The sequence below is a fragment of the Callithrix jacchus genome, chromosome 1, assembly GCF_049354715.1.
Source record: "Callithrix jacchus isolate 240 chromosome 1, calJac240_pri, whole genome shotgun sequence".
NCBI lineage: Eukaryota > Metazoa > Chordata > Mammalia > Primates > Cebidae > Callithrix > Callithrix jacchus.
In genome coordinates, this window is record NC_133502.1 from 210,329,867 (window position 1) to 210,335,173 (window position 5,307).

The 5,307-nt window shown below is 48.6% G+C and overlaps 1 non-coding gene across 1 annotated transcript; it reads right to left on the reverse strand.

Moving 5' to 3' along the window:
* Positions 1-1,228: 1,228 nt before the first annotated feature.
* On the reverse strand, positions 1,229-1,335 carry LOC118148293 (U6 spliceosomal RNA). The gene has a single exon (XR_004735059.1). It is a non-coding gene; the product is annotated as a U6 spliceosomal RNA (small nuclear RNA).
* Positions 1,336-5,307: the final 3,972 nt, after the last annotated feature.

Sequence of the window (5,307 nt, forward strand, 5' to 3'; positions counted from 1 at the left end):
CGAACTACAAAAAAAAATCAAGATGAAGAAAAAAATCCTGAAAGAAGCCAGAGGAGGAAAAGGCAAGGATAAGACTTCCATTAGACTTCTTCACAAAAACCATGAAAACAGAGTGGAGTGAAATATTTACAGTGTTGGGAGAAAACACCCACTAGAATTCTCATGGTGTGTATGTGCCACAGTTTCTTTATCCAGTCTATCACTGATGGGCATTTGGGTTGGTTCCAAGTCTTTGCTAGTGTGAATAGTGCTGCAGTAAGCACACATGTGCATGTGTCGTTAGAGTAGAATGTTTTACAATCCTTTGGGTATGTACCTAGTAATGGGATTGCTGGGTCAAATGGTATTTGGTTCTAGATCCTTGAGGAATCGCCACACTGTCTTCCACAATGGTTGAACTAATTTACACTCCCACCAACAGTGGAGGTTGCAGTGAGCCAAGATTGCGCCACTGCACTACAGCCTGGGTGACAGAGTGAGACTCAGTCTCACTATTTCTCCTCAGCCTCGCCAGCATCTGTTGTCTCCTGACTTTTTAATAATCGCCATTCTAACTGGCGTGAGATGTTATCTCACTGTGGTTTTGATTTGCATTTCTCTAGTGACCAACAGTAATGAGCTTTTTTCCCTATGTTTATTGGCCGCATACATGTCTTCTTTTGAGAAGTGTCTGTTCATATCCTTTGCCCACTTTTTGATGGGGTTGTTTTTTTCTTGTAAATTTGTTTAAGTTCCTTGTAGATTCTGGATATTGGACCTTTGTCAGATGGGTAGATTGCAAAACTTTTCTCCCATTCTCTAGGTTGCCTGTTCACACTAAGGATAGTTGCTTTTGCTGTGCAGAAGCTCTTTAGTTTGATGAGATCTCTTTTGTCAGTTTTGGCTTGTGTTGCAATTGTATTCGGTGTTTTAGTCATGAAGTCTTTGCCCATGCCTGTGTCCTGAATGGTATTGCCTAGGTTTTCTTCCAGAATTTTTATGGCTTTGGGTTTTACAGTTAAGTCTTTCATCGACTTTGAGTTATTTTTTGTATATATAAGGTGTAAGGAAGGGGTCCAGTTTCTGTTTTCTGCATGTGGCTAGCCGGTTTTCCCAGCACCGTTCATTTAAATCGGGAATCATTTTTCCATTGCCTGCTTTTTTCAGCTTTGTCAAAGATCAGATGGTTTAGATGTGCGGCGTTATTTCTGAGGTCCCCGTTCTGTTCCATTGGTCTATAGATCTACTTCAAAATATGGAACGCTTCACGAATTTGCATGTCGTCCTTGGTCAGCGGCCGTCTGAATCTTGTCTGTATTGTTCCGATTTTAGTAAATGTGCCGCCGAAGTGAGCACTATTTTAGTCATTTTTAAGTGTACAGTTCAGTGGCATTAAGTACATTCACTGCCATCTATTTCTAGAATCTTTTCATCACCCAAAACTGAAACTCTGCCCCCATTAAACACTGATTCTCAGGCTGGGCATGGTGGCTCAAGCCTATAATCCCAGCACTTTGGGAGGCTGAGGCGGGTGGATCACGAGGTCAAGAGATCAAGACCATCCTGGTCAACATGGTGAAACCCCGTCTCTACTAAAAATACAAAAAATTAGCTGGGCATGGTGGCGCGTGCCTGTAATCCCAGCTACTCAGGAGGCTGAGGCAGGAGAATTGCCTGAACCCAGGAGGCGGAGGTTGTGGTGAGCCAAGATCACGCCATTGCACTCCAGCCTGGGTAACAAGAGCGAAACTCTGTCTCAAAAAAAAAAAAAAAAAAAAACACTGATTCTCCTCCCTCCCAGCCCCTGGCAACCAAGGTCTCATCTTCTGTTTCTACAATTGTTTTTTTCTTTTTCTTTTTTTTTTTTTAGATGGAGTCTTACTCTATGTACCAGCCTTAAGTACAGTGGCGTGATCTCAGCTCACTGCAACCTGTGCCTCCCAGGTTCAAGCAATTCTCCTACCTCAGCCTCCTGAGTAGCTGGGATTATAGGCACGTATCACCACTCCCAGCTAATTTTTTTGTGGTTTTTGTTTGCTTGTTTGTTTGTTTTCTTTGAGACAAAGTTACACTCGTCGCCCAGGCTGGAGTGTAGTGGCATGACAGTGGCGCAATCTCAGTTCACTACAACCTCCATCTCCTGGGTCCAAGTGATTCTCCTCCCTCAGCCTCCTAAGTAGCTGGGATTACAGGCACGCACCACCACGCCCAGCTACTTTTTGTATTTTTAGTAGAGATGGGGGGGGGGTCTCACCATGTTGGCCAGGCTGGTCTCGAACTCCTGACCTCAGGTGATCCACTAGCCTTGGCTTTCCAAAATGTTGAGATTACAGGCGTGAGCCAGCATGCCTGGCTTGTCTTTATGAATTTGACTCCTCTAGATACTCCACATATATGGAACTGCACAGTATTTATGGTTGATTTCTGGCTTTCCTCACCTGGCTATACCTAGTTTGGGGGGATAATCTGGGCCTGGGACACCACATCCCTGTAGCAGGCCCCACTGGGCAGCACAAAAAGAACTGGGCTGAAGTTCCCCCAGGCTGTTACCCACACTTGTTTAGGCTCTTCAAAGATGCTACCAGCCGGGCACAGTGGCTCATGCCTGTAATCCCAGCACTTTCAGAGCCGGAGGCAGGCAGATCACTTGAGGTCAGGAGTTCAAGACCAGCCTGGCCAAGATGGTGAAACCCTGTCTCTACTAAAAGCACAAAAATTAGCTGGGTGTGGTGGCACATGCCTGTGATCCCAGCTACTGAGGAGGGTCAGGCAGGAGAATCGCTTGAACCTGGCAGGTGGAGGTTGCAGTGAGCGAAGATCGTGCCACTACACTCCAACCTGGGCAATACAGTGAGACTCTGTCTCAAAAAAAAAAAAAAAAAAAAAAGCCGGGCATGGTGGCTCAGCCTGTAATCCCAGCACTTTGGGAGGCCAAGGCGGGTGGATCACCTGAGGTCAGGAGTTCAAGACCAGCCTGGCTAACATGGCGAAACCCCATGTCTACTAAAAATACCAAAAAAAAAATTAGCTGGGCGTGGTGGTAGGCACCTGTAATCCCAGCTACTCAGAGAGCTGAATCAGGGAATTCCTTGAACCCAGGACGTAGAGGTTACAGTGAGCCGAGAATGTGCCACTGCACTCCAGCCTGTGACAGAGTGAGACTTTGTCTCAAAAAAAAAAAAAAAAGGTGCTACCGGCCTGTTGGGGTGGCTCAAAGCTGTAATCTCAGCGCTTTGAGGTGGGATGATGGAAGCTGCAATGAGCCATTGTTTTGAGCCAGGGAGGTGGAAGCTGCAATGAGCTATTGTTGAGTGACTGCAGTCCAGCTTGGGCCGGAGTGAGGCCGTACCTCAAAAAAAAAAAAAGAAAGAAAAAGAAAAAGAAGCAACTACCGATCCAGCCACCAGATGGCAGCATGATCCCATGTCCCCCAGCCGCTGGCTGCCAGGTGCCCGAGGCAGTCAGTCCTAAGGGCGGTTCTGAGCTCCAAGGGCCGGCGCCCCGCTTGCCTGCGGTCCCAGCTGCTCCGGAGGCTGAGGCGGGAGAATCGCGCGACCCGGAGTTTGGCGCTGTGCCCATCCAGGTCCGCACAGAAGCCAGCATCAGTATCGTGGCCTCTGCCACTAGGCCACCTATGGAGCGGGGAGCCTGTCCCCGTGGGAAATGGAGCGTGTCAGTATGGGCATCGCGCCTCTGAATAGCCACTGCGCTCCAGCCTGGTCGACCTGCTGTACTCCTGTCAAAGGGCTTCCTCCCACCCTTCCCACTCCTCCTCTTCCTCCCTGGCAGCCCAACCACTACAGTTCACTAACTTGTTTTGGACTCTTGCAGGTGGCCCTCCTAATCCTAGCCCTAACCTCTGCCCTCCTAACCCTAGCCCTGATCCCACGGCCCTCTCAGGAGGCTTTACCAGTCATCTGCATGTAAGTCCCACCTAAGGAACAGGCCAGTGTTCAGGCATAATAACTGTTGGGTGTGTCACTTACCTGTGCATATGACAGCCAATCCAACCCACCTAAATGAAGGCTTCATGAAAACACAACTCCGCCCGTGTACGTGGCTGACCACATCTCCAACCCATCTTCCCACTGGGTACAAATTCTTGGATTGTTTTAGAGACAGGGTCTTGTTCTGTCACCCAGGCTGGAGTACAGTGGTGTGTCTCAAACTCCTGGCTCAAGGGATCCTCCCACCTCGTCCTCTGGAGTAGCTGGGACTACAGATGTACACCACCACCATGCCTGGCTAAATTTTTAATTTTTTTAAGAGATGGGGGATTGCTATGTTGTCCAGGCTGGTTTTGAATTCTGAGCCTCAAGTGATCCTTTTACCTCAGCCTCCCAAAGCACGGGTATTACAGGTGTGAGCCACCAATCTCGGCCCTAATTTTTAACTAAACTCAAATAAACAAACAGAAAAGACTGTCTCTTTTTTTTTTAAGATGGGGTTTCATCATGTTGGCCAGGCTAGTCTTGAACTCCTAACCTCGGGTGATCTGCCCGCCTCGGCCTCCCAAAATGCTGGGATTACAGGCATGAGCCACCGCACCCGGCCCAGAAAACACTCAAACCACACACTGTCGTCTCTCACCCAACAGATACAAGACCTCTATAAACCATCAATCTGTTTAAAGAGATCACTAAATGGTCAGACCATGAAATAGAATCAAAATAAAATTGTCACTATGCTACCAATGGGCAAAAGGCAGGAGCACACGACCAGATTCGAACTCAGTGAAGGTCTCTTCCAGTCAGGGGCAGCTTGCGGGTCTCAGAGAGAGGTCACCACCTGGTTGCAGTCATCGGGGATGGAAAGGTAAGTCCAACCCGTGCCGTGTCAGGGCACAAAGACTGCAGGGGGATGAACTAGAGACATAAGGAGATGACTTTATTCAGGCTACTGCAATGGGCAGAAAATTCACCAATGAGGAAGGAGGGGGCTGGTAAATAAGAGACCCCTGCAGAAGGCTGGAGGTGAGGTCTTGGAATGCATGAGGGCAAAGTCTCAGACTCACCGTCTCTCAGAACACAAAGGAAGGGGCAATTTCTCAGTGAGCACCGTTTCCCTGGAGCCCAGGGCTGAGATGAATTTCAGTACTGCCAGCGGCCTTGGCATTCCGCTGCGTGGAGGAGTGGACATGTTCCCACTGTGTGTGCCTGTCTTGGTGTTTCTGTGTGCCTGGTGGCATGTCTGTGTGTGGATTTGCAGGGTGGAAAACCACAAATACGAGCGAACTCCTGTGCTCAAGTGTGCCTCCTGCCTTGGCTTCCCAGAGTGTGGGGATGCCAGGTGTGGTCCATCACGCTGGGCCTCATGATCTGTTTCTAG